This window comes from Crocodylus porosus, unplaced genomic scaffold, assembly GCF_001723895.1.
Source record: "Crocodylus porosus isolate Cpor-Errol unplaced genomic scaffold, CroPor_comp1, whole genome shotgun sequence".
In the NCBI taxonomy this organism is placed as follows: domain Eukaryota; kingdom Metazoa; phylum Chordata; order Crocodylia; family Crocodylidae; genus Crocodylus; species Crocodylus porosus.
In genome coordinates, this window is record NW_017728910.1 from 3,023,991 (window position 1) to 3,043,031 (window position 19,041).

A 19,041-nucleotide genomic window follows, 5' to 3' on the forward strand; every position below is an offset into this window, starting at 1 on the left:
GCAGTAGGTCAGAAGAGTACAGCTCCTAGATGACTGCTTCAGCACTTGCACCATGAAGTTTTCCCCAACACTCTCCAAAAATGACCTGGATTGCCTGCACACTGCTGTATTGCCCTCCCAGCAGATGTCAGGGTGGTTAATGTCCCCCATGAGAACCAGGGCTGGTGATCAGGAAACTTCTGTTAGCTGTTTGAAGAAAGCATCATCCACCACTTCATCCTGGTCTTGCAGGTCTATAGCAGACCCCCAGCATGACATCACCCTTGTTGCTTTCCCCTCTGACCCTAAACCAAAGACTCTCAACAGACCTGTCTCCAGCTTCATACTGCAATTCTGAGCAATCTTATGGCTCTTTTACAAAAAGTGCAGCTCCTCTTCTTCTCCCGTACCTTTCCTTCCTGAACAGGAAGGTACTAAAGGAATTGGCCAGTGTCATAGCAGAGTCACTGGAACAGCTGTTTGAGCACTCTTGGTGCTCAGGTCAGGTCTCAGAGGACTGGAAAAGGGCAAATGTGGGTGGTGAATTGGCTTAGGGGTCACACCCAGAGTATGGTGGTGGATGGTTCAGTATTGACCTGGAAGGAATGGGCAGTGGAGTCCCACAAGGCTTAGTGCTTGGACCTGTGTGGCTCAATGTATTCATCAGTGACAGGGACAAGAGTATGAAAAGCACTCTCCAAATTCACAGATGATACCAAATTATGGGGTAAAATTACCACACTAGAGGGTAGGGAATGAATCCAGGTGGATCTGGACATGTTGGAAAAGTGGGCAGAACAAAATAGGATACAGTTCAACAAGGACAGGTGCACTGTGCTGCATCTAGGGAGAAGGGATCTAGCACGCTTGCAGGCTGGGGGAGCACTTTCTCAGCAGCACAGCAGTAGAAAGGGATCTCAGAGTCATTGCTGACATGAAGATGAACATGAGTCATCAATGTGACAAAGCAATCGGTCAAGTTAATCGCACTGTATCATGCATTAGCAGGTGCATGGCAAACAGGTCCAGGGAGGTGATACTTCCCTTTTATGCGGCACCGGTCAGGCCGCAGTTGGAGTACTGCATCCAGTTTTGGGCACCAGGAGGGATGTGGACAGCCTTGAGAGGGTTCAGAGGAGGGCCACTCATATGGTTAGGGGCCTGCAGGCAAAGCCCTACGAAGAGAGATTGGGGGCCCTGGATATCTCTTCGGCTTCTGCAAGAGAAGAGTGAGAGAGGACCTTGTGGCTGCCTAGAAATTCATTGGGGGGTGGGGCATCAAGGAATAGGAGATGCTTTGTTTACCAGGGCACCCGTTGGAGTAACTAGGAACAACGGCCACAAATTGATGGAGAGTAGATTGGACATCAGGAAGAACTTCTTCATGGTAAGGGTTGCCAGAATCTGTAATGGATTTCCAAGGGAGGTGGTGCTCTCCCCTACTTTGGGGGTCTTTAAGAGGAGTCTGGACATGCATCTGGCTGAGGACGTCTGACCCCAGCAATTTTCCTGCCCAGGGCAGGGGGTCAGAATTGATGATATGCTAAGGTCCCTTCTGACCCAAACATCTATGAATCTATGAACAGTTGTATGCATCCATGACAGTGCTCCAATTGTGCGAGCTATCCACTAAGCCTCTGTTATTCCAATCATGACATAGTTCTATGTCTGTGCAAGGACTTGCAATTCTTCCTGCTTGTTTTCCAAGCTCTATGCATTTGTCTATAGGCACCTGAGGTGTAACTAGTTGATTGCCCTGATTTCTTACAAAGTACAAGAGCACCTCCCCCGTTGCCCCGACCTGTTTGCTTTTCCTCCAGGTCTCCCACTGCTCCACTTATATTAGGTCTTTGGTCTCCATCCCCCACAAAACCTACAGTCAGTAGATATCTTCAAATTAAGAAGAGGTGTCCAGGTTCTCTGTGACCACCTGGAATGGTTCTTAAAAGGTCTTTGTTGAAGTGTAAGGTGCTCCACCTTGCTAGGAAGAACCCTCAATACACTTACAAGCTCAGCAGTGGTATGCTTGCTAGCACCATAACTGAAAGAGACTTGGGGGTCCTGATTGACCACAAGATGAATATGAGTCACCAATGTGATGCTGTGGCTGACAAAGCAAACCAAACTCTAGCAAGCATCTACCGATGTATCTCAAGCAAAACCAGGGACGTCATCCTCCCACTTCACTCGGCCTTGGTGAGGCCACAGCTGGAGTACTGCATCCAGTTTTGGGCCCCCCACTTCAGGAGGGATGTGGAAAAAACTGAGAGAGTCCAGAGGACAGCCACTTGTATGATTCAATGCCTGGAGGGCAGGCCGTACAAGGAGAGACTGAGGGATTTGGGACTCTTCAGTCTGGAAAAGAGAAGGCTCAGAGATGACTTGGTAGCAGCTTACAATTATATGAGGAGTACATCAGGACCAAGTTCCCCAAGGGATAACAAGGTCTAATGTCCACAAACTTCAGGAAGGCCAATTTAGACTAGATATAAGAAAAAATTCGTTATGGTCCATGTGTCCAGGGTCTGGAACACACTCCCCCCAGAGATGGTGCAAGCACCTATTCTGAACTCTTTTAAAAAACATCTGGATATTTTTCTTGCTGGGGTCACTTGATCCCAGCTGACTTCCAGACTGTGGCGGTGGGGCTAGACTTGTTGATCTCGGGGGGTCCCTTCCAGCCCCTAATGTCTGTGAAATCTATGAAATCACTCACTTCATTGAAACAGCAGGAATTCCTGCAGGCTGCTTGGTATGGCAGCTGACACCCAAGCATGGGAGCACCCCCATTTGTGGGATGTGCTCCTTAGTGGAGCCCCTGAAGGGCCAAGTGTGGGAGCTTGAGGAGAAGGTATGCCAGCTATGCACCATCAGGACCCATGAAGATTATATTGAAAACTACTGCCAGGTCTTACTCCAGGGAAATGGAGGAAAGAGGACGAAGGGGGAGGAGGTAGCTACTAAGAAGACTGGCCACAAAGACCCCCCTGGAGCTGCCTGGAAAACAGTCATCTCCATGTCCAGAGCATGCAGAGCTAGGGCCACTCTTCCCTTGGCACTGCAAAACAGGTATACTCCCCTCACTATGCCTGAGGAGACTCTGACAGAGACACTGGAGGAGGAGGTAAGTATTCAGGAGGTAAGTATTCCCATCCCTAGGAAGAGATGCCAAGTGGTGGTGAGGGGGGACTCTCTCCTAAGAGGTACGGAGGGACCCATCTGCCATCCAGACCCTTTGGCCCAAGAGGTCTGCTGTCTCCCTGGGGCCCACATCCGAGACATTGCACAGAGGATCCCCAGGCTTGTCCATCCCTCCAACTATTACCCCATGCTCCTCATCCATGTGGGCACAAATGACACCACCAGGGTTAACTCTGATCAGGTCATGAGTGACTACAGGGCTCTGGGGGCTTGGCTCAAGCAACTAGCGGCTCATGTAGTTTTCTCTTCTGTGCTCCCTGTTGCAAGCTATAGACCCAAGAGGGAAGGCTGCGTGAAAGAGGTTAACAGACGCCCCAGATGGTGCTCTTACTGTGAAGGGTTCAGTGTCTTCAACCACAGCATGCACTTCAGAGAGAGAGGACTTCTAGGACAAGATGGCATTCACCTCATGCAGAGAGGTAAGGTGCTGTTCTCAGCCAGGATGGCTGATCTACTGGACGGGGGAACTCCAAGTAGACCATGCCCAGGGACTGGCACAGAGGAAAGCTTCCTTCTGGAGGACACTAACACAACTGTTTTTGAAAAAGCTAACCAAACAGTTCTCCTGCAGTGTCTTGGGAAATTGGGTGTCAGTTGAGGCCTCAGTTGCTTGTACATCAGTGCCAGGAGCATGGGGAATAAGCAGGAGGAGCTAGCCCTCCTGCTTTCTAGTGGGCAATATGACCTGGTAGGCATCACGGAGACCCGGTGGGACTCCTCGCATGATTGGAGTGTAGCCATAGAGGGCTGCACCCTGCACAAAAGGGACAGAGTAGGGAGAAAAGGTGGAGGGGTAGCTTACTGCTATATCAGAGGAGTGCATCAGGAGCTCGGTGAACAACTGTTCACTAGGGCACCCCTGGGGAAGACCAGGACCAATGGATAAAAACTCCTGGAAGGTCACTTCAAGCTTAATACCAGGAAAATCTTCACAGTCAGGATGTCCAGGCTGTGGAATCAACTCCCTCAAGATGTGGTGCAGTCAACAACCCTGGAGATTTTCAAGAAGGGACTGGACAATCACATCACTGGGGTCACTTGACCCCAGCTGTCTTCCTGCCTAGAGCGAGGGAGGGCTGGACCCAATGATCTGCGAGGTCCCTTCCAGCCCCTAACAATCTATGAATCTATGAAATACTTATGTTTTTCAGATTAATTTCTGACAAGTGTGTGATAATCAGTGGGCTTGGGGAGCAGGCTTGGGGTACAGGGCCATATTTCAGATGTGTTGGTCATTATTTTTATCATGCTGGCAATTATCTTCCTTACATTACTGAAAAAGTTCCTTACTGATTAAGATGATTAGCAACAAAACTATAGCTGGTAATGGGGAAGATTATATTTTTGCAAAAGAAGTTAGCATTTTTTAACATGAATTCAGATTCCAAATTCTTCTTCCAAATAAATATATGCTGGAGAGCATATACTGAACAAACCCAGCTGATGGCTAAAATTCCTTTTCTGCACAGGATATGGAAAGTATAGCTCCCTCTCAGTTCCCTGTCATTGCACCTCAGTCCTAATTTGGAGAGACAACACCCAGTGGGAGATCATAGTTCAATGTACATGCTTTTTCAGTTCTTCGTCTCCTCAATATGCATCCAGAAAGAGTGCAAGCTTGATAATTCCTTCAGAAATATGGACACCTGTCCGCTAGGGATTTGACTTCAAGTCTACCAACTTATTTCACATTGGCCTGTGAACAGCCGTTATTTCTGTTCAGTGCTGAACTCATGATGAAGAGATAAAAAGTCATTCTTTTTGGCAAATAATTAATTTGATGAAAAATAGTTTCTGGATGATCAAAATGAAGATATATATTTTTTAAAGTTGAAACAACAAAATTGACCGCTTTTCCAGCTTTTAAAGTTAGGGGAGTGGTTCTATAATCCCACCCCCCACAAATGAAATGTGTTACTGGAGGATATTTCAGGTCCATGCAGAAACATTTGGTTTCATGGTCCAGCTACCAAATTGAAAAATCTAAAGCTCTGCTCTCTCAGTCTTTGCCAGTCTCCTGAGCCATCCCGGGTCTATAAGCAATTAATTTTAATATAGATCATTAATTAGCTCCTGATCACTCAGACACCTTGGAGCTGACACACAGAGGAACATTCATAAAATAACTTGAAAGGTGGGGAGAAACACAAAATGGTAATGGCATTTCTGTCGACTGGAATAAGTGTTACATCTTAAGTTTCTCAAACCAGAACAAAATCAAATGCCCCAAATAACAGCCCAGAAAAGAAATAAGGGCAGGTTGTCCATATCCTTGCATAAACTTACAGCTCCCAGGCTGTTGGATTGATGGTTGTGCATTTTCACAAACTACATGCACCTTGATTCTGGAGGACTGACCAAAATGACAAATTGTGTCGGTATGGGGGAAATTATCCTTTCCTCAACCAAGTGAGCTTCTTAGAAGGAAAGTTTTGTACAATAAGGTGAAGAGATGATATCTTGGGAAGAAAAGACTTGTGTGGGGCCTGGGAAAAAGGGTCAGTTACTATTTCTTATGACTCTGGCTTTGAAGGTGCTAGAAAAGGCAGAACCACTTCACTAGTATTCTTGATACCAAAGTGGATTAATCAGTGCATAAATAATACCAAGGTAACATTGTTTATTTTGCTGTGGGTTATTTTTTCTAAATAGAAAGCACATGAGGGCAAAACTGAACGTGACTATAATGCTTGAAAAGTATTAGGAGGAGACCCTAAGATTCTATTCATATTTAAATTATCAGCATGTTTGTATCTTGGAGGGTTTTAAAAGCATTTTTTTTGCCCAAGAAGCCTGTTGTGCACTAAATGCACTGCTGTTTGTTCTGCTACCCACTGAGAAAAAGACAGATATTCAACAGCTGTGAGCGACCCCACAGTTCAGCCTGTCATTGTCCTTTCCTAGGCTTGTGCTACGTTACATGACCACCTGGGAATTGTGTCAGTAGGAACAGTTTTCATTCTCTCCCTGAGGCAACAGCTTCTTTCTCACTCTTTTTTTAAATTCTCTTTAGCCTGCAGTAACATTTAGAGGCTCTCTAAAATTGTCCCCCCAGGCTTATAGGCAAACTGTTTTAGGCCCACTTTTTGATTATTTCTAGATGTATAGGACTTTTCTGACACAGAATAATTATTATGACACATAATTATGACTGGATGTCTTCATTATGTAATTGCATGATATATAATGAGCAGCAAAAGCTGATTTCCTCTGCTCTTTGAATACTGAACTTCTGAGATTAATTATGCTGATACTAAAGACTCTTTTAATTATATATGCTATATAAATATTGCAGTTAAAATCAACTGAGAATTTCATTACCTAATAGTTTCTTAAACTTTTCAGAATTCCTAGTGTGTGCATGCATGCTTATATTAATGTTAAGAAAATATAACTTTATTTTTCTTGGGGAAAAAAATCCTCAAATGATTGTTGAAATAATGGGGGGGGGGGGAGAGCAGTAGAATAACTGGTGAAGCATAGCACAACTGCCCTATTGTAACTGCAGCACACAAGAAGTTACTGTCAAATTAGGACCATTTTATTTTAATAATACTTCCAAATGTCTAATCCCATCTAATGTCCCCTGGTAGGTGTGAAATAGATTAAGTATATTTTCCCCCTGAACTACAATTACCCCCAAAATTATACTAATCGCAACAGCAGCAACACTACAATCAATAGCACATCATCAAGCCCTGTGATTATTCTTATTGATTTCCCTGTGCTGTACTTCATATGCACCAGTATGTAATTCTAATCTAGTGTAACGCAAAGTCACTACCCATTTGTTTTACTTCAGTAGGAGTGACTAACTAATGTAACTAGGCACAATGCCCACTCAGAGAAACTGCTAATTGTCAGCATGAAGACAGCTATCAGCAGGACTGACATAATGACAGTTGGCTTGTGGGCATACTCATCACCTGTGTCTTCCATGACTCTATTTAAAGAAGCAGTTATAGAGACTGGGGAAATAACATAAATGTATGTACTTTATCTGTAATTGAATGCACTGCATATGCTTACTTTGCTGTTGGAGACCTCTGTGAAGAGAATTATAGCTGTTGTTTTAGGAAGGTTGAGTTTGCATGAGAAATTTTGGTTTGCTGGCAAAGACAGACAGCACAAACATCTCCCCTGCTGAAATCATTCAAATGGAAGAGGGAACTGTTTGAATTAAATTAAGTGCTAAAATAATTAAATAGAGCCCTGTTAAGATTTGACATCTCAGAAACACTTTCCTTTTTTTTTAAGGCTAGTTAGTAATTCTAAACAGGGGAAAGGGGCAGCTAGATGAATGTGTGTATTGCACTTTTCAAAATAGAAATTAAATATTATGCATCAACAGTTGTGATTTGCACCTGTAAGAAACCAAACATACCTAGACTAATGGCCATTCACACACTCAGTGATATCTTTTGGTGATTGCATTTAAGCCTTTGAAGCAGTATTTGCCAGAGCAGTTAGTGAGAAGGTGAATGTGTGTGATTGCAGAGCTATAAGCCTGAAATATTCAAAGGCACAACTGGCAGTTTTGCACCCCAGGAGGTGGTGGTGCAGGGGATATCTGCTATAGACGGGCTTCTCGCGGTGGCAGTAGAATCATAGAAAATTAGTGCTGGAAGGGACCTCAGGAGGTCATCTAGTCCAACCCTCTGCTCAAAGCAGGACCATCCTCAACTAGATCATCCCAGCAAGGATTAGTTGCGTCTTAAAAACCTCCAAGGATGAAGATTCCACAACCTCTCTGATAACCTGTTCCAGTGTTTTACTTCCCTTTCTAGTGAGAAAATTCTTCCTAATATCTAACCTAAACTTTCCTTGCTGCAACTTCAGATCAGTGCTCCTTGTTCTTTCACCTCCCACCACAGAGAACAGTTTAGCTCCATCCTCTTTTGAACCCCCGTTGGTATTAAATCCCCTCTGTCTTTTCTTCTTTAGATTAAATAAGCTCTATTCCCACAGCCTCTCCTCAGAAGACATGTCCCTCAGCCCCCTCACCATTTTTGTTGCCCCCCACTGGACTCTCTCCAATTTGTCCACAACCTTTCTGTAGTGGAGGGGCCACAATGAAAGACAGTCCAGATGTGGCCTCACCAGTGCTGAATAGAGGGGAATAACCACTTCCCTTGACCCGCTGACAACATTCCTACCAATGCAGCCCAGTATGCTGTTAGCATTTTTAGCAACAAGGGCACACAGCTGACTCATATTCAGCTGATTGTTCAGTGTAATCATCAGGTCCTTTTCTGCAGAGCTGCTGCCCAGCCAGTCAGCCCCTGGCCTCTACTGGTGCATGGGATTGTTCCATCCTAAGTGCAAGACTTTGAACTCATCCTTGTTGAAAAACTCATGAGATTTTTTTTTGGCCCAATCCTCCAATTTGTCTAGGTCACTGAACCCTAGCCCTACCCTTCAGCATATCTGCTACTTCCCCAGCTAGGTGTCATCTGCAAACTTGCTGAGGGTGCACTCTGTGCTATCTTCCAGGAAATGGATGAAGATTTTGAATAAAATCAGCCCCAGGACTGACCCCTGGGCCACTCCACTTAATACTGGCTGCCAACTAAACTTCAAGGTATTGATTTTACTACTGTATGAGCCTGATGCTTCAGCTAGAGTTATATCCATCTTCCAGTCCATTCATCCAGCCCGTACTTCCTTAGATTACCTGCGAGAATGTTGTGGCAGACTATATCAAAATCCTTGCTAAAAATCAAGGTATATCACATCCACTGGTCTCTGCGTATCCACAGAGCCAGTCATCTCATCATAGAAGGCAGACAGGTTGGTCAGGCATGACTTACCCCTAGTAAATCCATGCTGATTGTTTCTAATCACTTTTTTCTCCTCCAGGTACTTTGGAATGGATTCCTTGAGCACCTGTTCCATGATTTTTCCAGGGACTGAAGTGTGTCTGACTAGTCCGTAATTCCCTGGATATTCCTCTTTAGCTTTCTTAAATATGGGTACTATGTTTCCCCTTTTCCAATCATCCAGTACCTCTCCTGATTGCTATGAATTTTCAAAGAAGATGGCCAGCAGCTCTGCAATTACATCAGCCAACTCCCTCAGCACCTTCAGGTGTATCCCATCCAGCCCCATGTCCAGTTTTTCTAAATAACCCCTAACCTGTTCTTTTGCCACTGTTGTATTTAATGGCACTAACAAAAAAAGAAGACCTACATTTGAATAGTTGTGAATGATAGCATGGCTTAAAACAGATAATGTAAATGAGAGATACAGTAGCTCTTTAATTAGAATCCTAATATTTAAGCAATTGGGACCACTTGTTTGTGCATGCCAACCAGTTTCTAGGTCTGAATTAGGGTTGTGCACAGGGGGCCCTATTCGATTAAGATTCAAATTCGGCCTGAATCAGGGACAGAGATTGGATTCATTGGTTTGGATCACTGTCCCCAATTCTCTAAATTAGCAATTCGGACATAGATGCAGCTTTAAAGGCTTTTTCTAAATACCTCAAGGTACCAGAGTAGCTTGTGAATGCTGCAATGGTGGGGTGCATGGAGTGTCTCACAGGAGTGCAGGGGGGCTCTCCACGTGCTCAGCCATGAACCTGGAAGTGAACTGGAAGTACTTTTGGTCCACTTCTGGGTCCTCTGGAGAGTGTGTGGGGGACCCCTCCCTGCTCCCCTAGCTCAGCAATCAGCTGCGGGGGGATCCTGGGTGCCCCCTCTAGACCCAGGAGGCACCAGTTGATGAGCTGGGGGTGTGGGGGGCCCCTCGGTGTGCTCCCCGGTGGACCTGGAAGTGGACCGCAAGTGCTTCTGGTCCGCTTCCATTTCTGCTGCCAGGTGTGCTGGGAAGCCCCCCCATGCTCCTGTGGGACACTCCATGTGCCCCAGCATCACAGCATTCACAAGCCACCTGCTACCTAGAGGTATATAGAAAAAGCATTTAAAGCTGCGTCAATGTCCAAATCTCAGAATCTTTCTGAATCTCTCTGAATCAATTTGGAGGGTTCCGATTCGGGCCAAATCTCTGCCAAATTAAATCAGGGACTGAAGCTTCGCACAGCCCTAGTCTGAATGTAAGAACAGAAAACTGAATGTAAAAACTGTTCATAGCACTGGAGTCACCCTGTTCCTTCAGTCAGAACTGATAAAGCCCAGGTAAATTAACTATTTTGACCCAGGTGCATTGATGAACACAGTGCTTTTTCTTGTACAAAAAGAAAGAGTTTAAGCCTTCAAATTTTGCCACATCTGCTCATTTCTTTTATCCCCAAATGTACTTTCTTGTGAATGGTTAATTCTCCAATAATTGTTTTCAGACCTGCTCTCAAACAACAGAAATCATAATTTGTTATGCGGGTGTCAATATTGAATTGGGAATTCTGGATACACAACAAATTAATCTACGTGCAGTTTGCTAAACCTCTATACTCTTCCCTTTGGCTCAAATATGCCTTTGTAAAAAATGTTTGAAGTGTCACAAATAATGGATGACTTGACAATCCTCAGAAGTTAATGAACAGTTCACAAAGAAAACTAAAGGTCAGATTTGATGAACAAGTGGTTTCTAACAGCTTATCCAGCTTGAGCTATCAACAGCATGGACAGTTGAGCAATTCTGTTTCTAAGTGGTACAAGAGCAGTAGTACACCCACATACTCTGATTCACTATATAGTTTTTTCTGCATATTTAGGAACCAACAAGAGCTTAACATGCCAGATAAATAATCATAAGAGTAGGTGAAATAATTTGGGAAAGTCTTCATCTTTATCTATCTGCATGAATCTCCTTTATTTTAAAAAGTGCTTTCTTTTGAGTAGCTGCTTTTTAGAAGTTTGTTCTCCTAGTCTTGTTACTGTTACAAAATGTTCTTAATGGCCTACACTAGGAACATCATTCATCATATAGGGCTAAAACCTACACTTTCTTCCACTGAGTAATTCTGAGTAATGCTAGATTGGGGTAGTGGGTCCCCGCACCAGCTGATTTGCCCCGTTCCCTACCGTAGCTGGCCACTTGGGGGCCCAGGGCAGATCAGGGATGCTCCCCCGCCTTGGGATTGGGGTGGTGGGTCCCCACCCAAGCTGATCTGTCCCTCCCCCTACTGGAGCCACTCTGCCTTGGGATTGGGGCAGTGGGTCGCCACCCAAGCTGATCTGTCCCTCCCCCTACTGGAGCCACTCCAGGTCGGGGCCTGGGGCAGACCAGCTTGTGTGGGGATGCTCCCCCACCCCAGGATCAGGGCAGCAGGTCCCCGCACAAGATGATCTGTCCTGGCCCCACTGGCCCCAAGCAGCAGCATCCAGATTGGGGCCTGCCAGCACCCCTAGGAGGGCTGTGGGGGCTGTGCCAGAGTCCTCCTGGGGGTGTGTGCCCCCGATCTGCCTGTCGGGACATGTGCCAGAATAATGCTCTCAAAAAGCTTACCCAGGATCAAGGTAAGACTAACTGGCTAGTCTTACCTCAATGGTAAGACTAACTTAATCTATATAGATTCCAGCCAGGGATTTGTCAACCTGGGACTTAAAAACTTCCAGTGATGGAGATTGACCATCTCGCTAGGTAACCTGTTCCAGTGCTTCACCAGCCTCCCAGTGAAAGAGGGTTTTTTTCCTGATATCCAACTTAAACCTCCCTTGCTGCAACTTGAGACCATTGCTCCTTGTTCTGTCATCTGTCATCACTGAGAATAGTCTAGCTCCATTCTCTTTGGAACCAAACTGCACCTCATGCAAGAGATGATAGGAGATGGATGAACGTAAAGAGTTCATAACTTTGCTTTTGTCCTAATGAGCATTCAGAAGTTTCTACGCTTGTATTAAGTTTAGGTGAACACTAGTTTGGAAAGTGGGATTGACTTGTTCTGCAAAGAACACGTTTTCTGCTGAGACTCTCCAACATGAGATGGAGATAAACCAGTCTTTGCTGATCCCAGTTATAACTCTGTCCCTAACATTCATTTAGTTTCAGAAATGGTTTAGGCAAGGCAGCTCCACTCCCATATACACTGAGACTTCATCTTATCTTGATGTTTTCATACTAAGCCTTATTATGGTTTAGAAACCAAGTTGTCTTTTTGGTAATCTGCTGGTCATGGAAATAGACCAATTGTGCCATGCAATAAAACCAATGCCTTTGATGCTGCTGGCAATGAGATATTGTTAATATGCCTGTAGGTTATTTGGGGTGAGAGGGAGGTATAGTTATGCTTGAGTGTTTTATTCTCAGAGGACTAAAAGTTTATCTGCGCATTGTTCATCTGCTGTATATAACATAGAGTTTTATTCTGTAAACCATATATATATGTATTATTCCCATTCTCACAGGCAATATATTAGTTGCCTGGATTGGTTAACAATTCCTGTTTTCTTATCACCAGTCACTAATAAGTGTCTTAAACAGGTTGTAAAAGATGCTGGGTGCACCTGTCACTTTAAGAAAGGAAAAGGCTCTGGAAGGAGCTGAGTCAGCAGGCAGGGGAGCACATGACCAGAAGGGGGTGGGGCTTAACTGGGAGATAAGCCCAGGGCCAGAGCTGGGCCAGGCAGTATCATCCTGGCTGCTGACATGGAAGGAGTTCCTGAGCAAGCAGCAGGTAGTAGCGGGCCCAGGGGTTAAGAGAAAGCAGCTTTAGAGTTGAGGTTTGGATCGATACAAGAGGCAGCAGTGGTCTCAAGAGGTCCAGGAGCAAATCCAGAGCTCAGGAATAGAGTGCAGACTGAGCCAGAGAAAGTTCAGTAGTGGGGGGAGGGGGAGAATCAGGAGAGAGTAGGTACCTGGGAATAACCAAAATAGGTGAAGTGCCCAGGTGTGGGTATGCGGATACAGTGGTCTGAGCTTAGAATGGGGCTGGGAAGGTTGATGGCACAGGGACTACAAGTCCCAGCAGTGGCAGAAACCAGGTCCCAGCATATGATTTCATAGATTTTATAGACATTAGGGCTGGAAGGGACCTCGGAAGACCATCAAGTCCAGCCCCCCGTCCAAAGGGCAGGAAGTCAGTTGGGGTCATAGGCTGAGAAGTGGCCCTAATTGATAATATCTGTGAGGCATGAGCATAGTGTAATGGGAGGTTGGAGCCATGTAATAAGCCCTTTAAGGCACTGTGTAGTGAAATATGAACAACAACATGGGATCAGGGGTCCCAGGGGCAGCCTCCCTTTCCAAGGAACTAATAACAACAAAGTATGCTAAGTGAGGTGAAGGAGCAAGCCTGAGGTGCAGGGTCTGAGTAGCCACTAGGGGGTGTCATGGCCACCCCTGGGATGAGCACCTGCTACACATGTATGTATACTTTTGCAGCAGAAGGGAGCTCTGCATGTACTAGTTCATGCACAAATATGCTCATTCTCACAAATGCCTCTAATACTTGTATAAATAAAACCACTCTCCTCACTCACAGATAACAAAAGTAGTTTCCATGCATGTAGAGAAGAGAATGGGAAAGACAAAAATGGCTGAGCTGAAAGTCAGTTCAGAATTTCCATAATAGTGGCTCCTTTCCACATTGATTTGCACTTCTCTGTTTAATAGATTTGTAAACTTCTTGTTACAGTTCAAATACTGTCGCTGGGGACTTGTGTGCCCCACTCCTAATAAAGGGTAAGAACATAAGGGGGAAGGAGTGTAGCAGAGCACTAGGGTGCTCACTACTAATGAGGGCGATGCAAGCTTAGCTGCCAATTTCCAGGGCAGCCCAGGTGCCGGTTGCTGGGGAAACCAGGCAAGTCATGTGGCCAGGAGGGGGCAGGGCCGGGCCTTTATAAACAGCCCAGGCCAGAGCCTAGCTAGCAGTTCCCTTCTGGCAGCCGCAGGAGCAGGAGCTCTGTGGGGAAGCTGAGCAGTCTGAGTCGATGGTTGCAGCCTGACCGGCTGCAATGATGCGGGCAAGTGAACCCTATAAGAGACCATGACTAAGGAGCAGAGTGAGTGTTGGGTTATAAGCCAGGAGGCTTCTTGGGTTTGTGTCATGGCCGTTTGGCTCTTGGTTTAGTTCTGGTTAGACTGAAGGACCGGGTGAGGCTGTAGGGGTGTGAGGAGGCCTCACAGGAGCTCCCCAATAATTGGGGGGTTCCTGGTGCCCAGTAAGGGCACAGTGGTTAGTGCCAGAGTTGGCACGGTGAGTAAGCACCGGAGAGGCGTGGTGTGCGGGGTTTCGGACCCCAGCCCGTGAGGGCAGTATTTTGCCCAGTGGGGCAAGTGACCCAGGAAAGGGTCAAGGGGCCAGGCACAGCTGCAGGCCACCTGAGCCCCAAGGCCCAAGAGGCATGGCAGAGGCCCCAGAGGGGGCAATGAGCCCGAGAGGCGCGGCAGAGGCCCCAGAGGGGGCAACAAGCCTGAGAGGTGCGGCACAGAGGGGCCAGGCCCGGCTGCAGGTCACCTGAGCCCCAAGCGTGGGAGGCGCATGAACTAGGCCCGAGAAGGCAGGTCTGGGGGTCAGGCGGGGATAGGGCCGCCTGAGCCCAACTTTGAGAAGCCCGAGTAAGGGCGAGAAGCACAGGAAGCGCAGCACAGGCCCCAGAGAGGGTGAGGGAAGCACAAGCAGCACAGCACAGGCCCAGAGAGGGTGAGGGAAGCACAAGCAGCGTGGCACAGGCCCCAGAGAGGGCCGAGCGGAACAAGAGGCTCCGGAGTGTGCAATTAGTCCCCGACCGGCAGGAAGCCCTGGAGAAGGGCGGGCGTGCGGTATACATCCTGGAAAGGAGCAGGTGCGTAGCATAAGCCCGGAGAGGGGCTGACGTTCAGATAGGGGCCAGATCGATAAGAGCTCAACAGAGCTGTACAGAAGCCCAGGTGGGGTGAATAGGCCCGGGAGAGGGCGAGAGGGGAATAGAAGCCCAAGAAGGGTGAATATATGACAAGAGAACGTCTGGTACAGCTGCGAGGCTTGGGGTCTGCTAAAGGGGAGGTTTGGAGGCACACATTGGCCCTTAAGGTGGGGTGCACTGAGGCGCCCCATACGGAGCAGGGGTAGTTCAACTTACGCTGTGTATTAGGAGATAAAGGCAGCCTCCCTAATTGAACCAATTACCATCAAAGACATGGCAGGCGAGGATAAGAGGGTGCTGGATCACCTAAGTTAACACGGCAGGGGGTGCTAGCGGGCTCACGGTCGCCCCTGTGCCCCACTCCGTGACAAATACAAAGCTTTTTTGTGGTATGATATCTTTGGGCATTGTAATGGGTCTCCCTCCCCAGTGCCATCTTCCTAGTCATCCACACCTTATGTGGGGCGCCCTTGGAATCCTTCTGTCCCACTCTATTCTCGCCTGCCATGTCTTGCTGGAATTTATTATGAGAGTGGGAAACTGCCTGTTCTATTGCGTATGTTGGGGTCTCTCCTAGAATGGCCTGACCCCTTTTTATTCTAGTTAGGCCTCCTTGTTCAAACCCACCACACAGGGTCTGACCCCGAGGCTCTAGCCTTTCCTTCAAGTGCCTGAAGTCTTGTGGCCCCCTTTTCTCCTCCCTTCTGGAGCAAGGCCCCCCCTGGCCCAGGGGTGCAGGTGCTGGCCCCACAGCAAAGGGGCCACCGGTTCAAAACTAGGGGCAATCCGACAGTCCTGACAACAACACAAACCCCACCCCCCATATACATATATATATCGCACACCCCCAGACCAGGTGTACTTGGACTTTTTAAGCTTCCAGTGCTGGGGTTAGTCTCATCCCAAAAGACTGTGCCCTCACTGGCGCTGAGGTCTGTGCCCCCACAAAAGCTGCACCCTCACTGGCACCGGGGTCTGTGCTCCCCAAAAATGAGGCTTCCTCTGTCCCCTAATAGCCTCACCCAAACCTCCAGTTGTAAACAGTAAATGAAAAGCTCAAGCCCCTAGGCTGTAACATAAATTCAGGCTGTCTGGCTATAACAACATTCACCACTTCAGGGTTTCTCCAGCTCACTGGTATCGCCTTTTTCGGTCATTCAGGCCCCATCCTTTTCCTCCCTCCAGCAGAGTTCCTACCTCTATGGCTCCTGGCCAGGGAACCCTCCCTTGGCCTCAGCCCTGGGGTTTAAATGGGAGCCAGGCCCTGCCCCTTCTGGTCAGCTGACTGCTGACAGGTATGAGTCACTGGATCCCTCTGGTTGCCCTAGCAACCAGCACCTGGGCTCCTTCTTCATTGCTCCCAAGAGTAGCAGGCAACTCAGTGCCCTGCTACAGGCATTTATACACATACTTTTTTCCCGCAGCGTGCTGGAGATCCGCTGCTCCACACGTGAGCTAAGACAAACTGCGCTGCACGCAGTTGCATAAGCAGCGAGATGTGTGTCACCACACAGAAAAATGGCAGTGCTGTGCTTTTGAACTAAAGCACCTCCAAGGTGTTTTAGTTCAAAAGCATGCCGCTCCCATTTTCTCAGTGCTGATGCACATTTCACCTGTTATACAACTGCAAGTATCACAGCACTGGACACTTTTCAAAGCGCCCAGCGCTGCGGCACTTACATGTGTAAAAGTTCCTTTTAATGATATCTGCCCCATGGGCAGATCCACAATTTTGCAAAAAGAGGTGCAGATGGTGAAGTGAACCATCACATATGAAACAATACATATTTTTTTCAAGTTAAAAATAAACTAGAAGCTTTACTAATAAGCTAGGGGCCTAGGGCTGTTGTATTGCATTTAAGATAGAAGCAAAAACTAGTATAACCTCATTGCAATGAGTTAAAAACAGTCTGTAGGGCTATGAAATAAGATCGTCATTACTAGCTAACAGAAAGCAGAATTGCAGAACAAAGGATAGCTTGATTGGTGGAATATCAGGACCTTTTAAAAAAGAGACGGTCATTAATATCCATGGAATGAAGAATTTAGAAGGAATTGGGTAAATTATAATGAGCCATGAAGTCAAGTGATTCCCTCAGTATTGTCTAACTAGAAATGCAATAAAGGAAAATATTTTCGACCTTTCCTATACGTGTCAAAATAAATGTTGCCAAACAGTTGGCTTTGAACTTTGGGTGGAGCAGGAATAAAAGGGTAAGGGGGAACAAGTGCACACCTCCCTAGATCTACCCTGGTTGGACCTGTAGATATCTTATTGAGTTATAGGGCATGACACTTCACAGATTATGAGCAGATTTCAAGCATGTTAGAGAACATTACAGAGACCACTGATTGGTTTCTTGACATACTTAGTACAAGACCTTTGATATTGTGTTTAGTTTCCTCTTGTTCTGTCAACATGTGAGCTACATGATCTCCACAACATATTGCAGAATTTACTAATTGTCTCAGTATTTGCATATGGGGAAAAAATGGGGGAAGTCTTAGTTTGCTGTGGTGGAAAAAAGAGGTTTTTAGGATTACAGTTGACCTTGTCAGGTTTTGTTTATTAACATATGGGTTTTAAATTTTGTATTGCTTATGTTCCTAGAAAAAGGAAGGACTTGGTGCAAACTAGGAAAATAAATAATAAATACATTTCCCAGTTCCACTGGTTCAGCTCAATCTAAGGTGGCATTCATTTTAATATGCATAGGAAAGTATATGCTTAAATGTGCTCTTTTATTGTTCTTCCTGGTATTTATAGCTCTGGCTCCTCTGCTGAAAAACAGAAGTCTATATATAGTTAAAAATTAGTAAATAAGGCTAAGCTACCTGAACCTTCCTTAGGTAATGGAAATCAAAAGCAATATTGTTAGATAGGTGCTTGTTTTGTTTGCTAGGCAGATTTGTTAACAAGTATAACAAAAACAGTGTATAACATATAAAAGGGAGGGAGAAATGCATTGCACTTAGGCATTTAGGATCAAGATAACTACTTTTAATGAATTTCTGTCAGTGATATTTTGATGCCCGTCTCTCCTTTCCTGTTAAAAGATGGTTATTTCATTTCAATTCAGCAAAGGATTATAAGGAGCTGTGTCCATTGTGGTGCTGTAAAACAGGAAAGAAAGAGTCGGTTTTGTTTTACTTTTCTAGGGCCTTCATTCTACAATGGCACCAGGATAAAGTGACTGACCATACTTTGAAAAATTGGTATGAACAGCACAAAACATGATGTGGAATGAGTTAGAGCATTAAACTTCTATTACACACTGTAAAGGACATAATACTGAAACTGGTGTAACTAAATATATGCAGTCAAGACACTGCTTGGCCTGTCCTTTGGTCTTCAGTATGTTACTAAGCATAAGTAGGCAAAAATGGAATTTCTGAACTAACACCCTGGGATAGGTGTAGATTAACAGGCTGCAGATCTATTTCTTTGTCCTAAAGGGTGGTTTCACAAGTAACATCACTTCTGATGGCAGTAGGTAAATAATCCAGAGTAACTAGCACTTCACTTCATGGCTTTCACTGCCTTGGAAATGAAGTTGTGTTGCTCATCACCCAAGTGCCATCACCTTGCCCAAACATGCATCTATTCTATTTTCACCTACACCAGTGTGTATGCTACATTTAGTCACTTTCCATTCTCTCACTTACACAGTTTTACAGCTGGCTTAACATGATGTTCTTTTCCTTTGTTTAGATTTCTCCAAATCTTCACGTTGCTCACCAAAGCATTTTTGCTTTCAGGCAGCCTTCAGGAGACAAAGTTAGGATCTACTTTTTCTTTCCATAGCAGTATTTCACCAAGGGAGATTCTACAATGACCAAACATTTCAAGGAACTAGACCTACAGGTTTCCCAAGACAGGCATCTCTGCAAACAAGTCCTGAATTGTCATACAGGTGCCATAACGACAACAATAGTAACATTTTTTTTAAAATCTGAAATATTTAAAAATATTTTAAAATCATTTTTGAGTAACAAAAAATGCTTTGGCCTTGTATGTTTCATTGTCTCTACATCAAAGTGTCTCATGGTCTGCCAACTGACAATACTGGAACCATGTTAAATATGACTTAGCCAATCAGTTCTGTGATGTGAA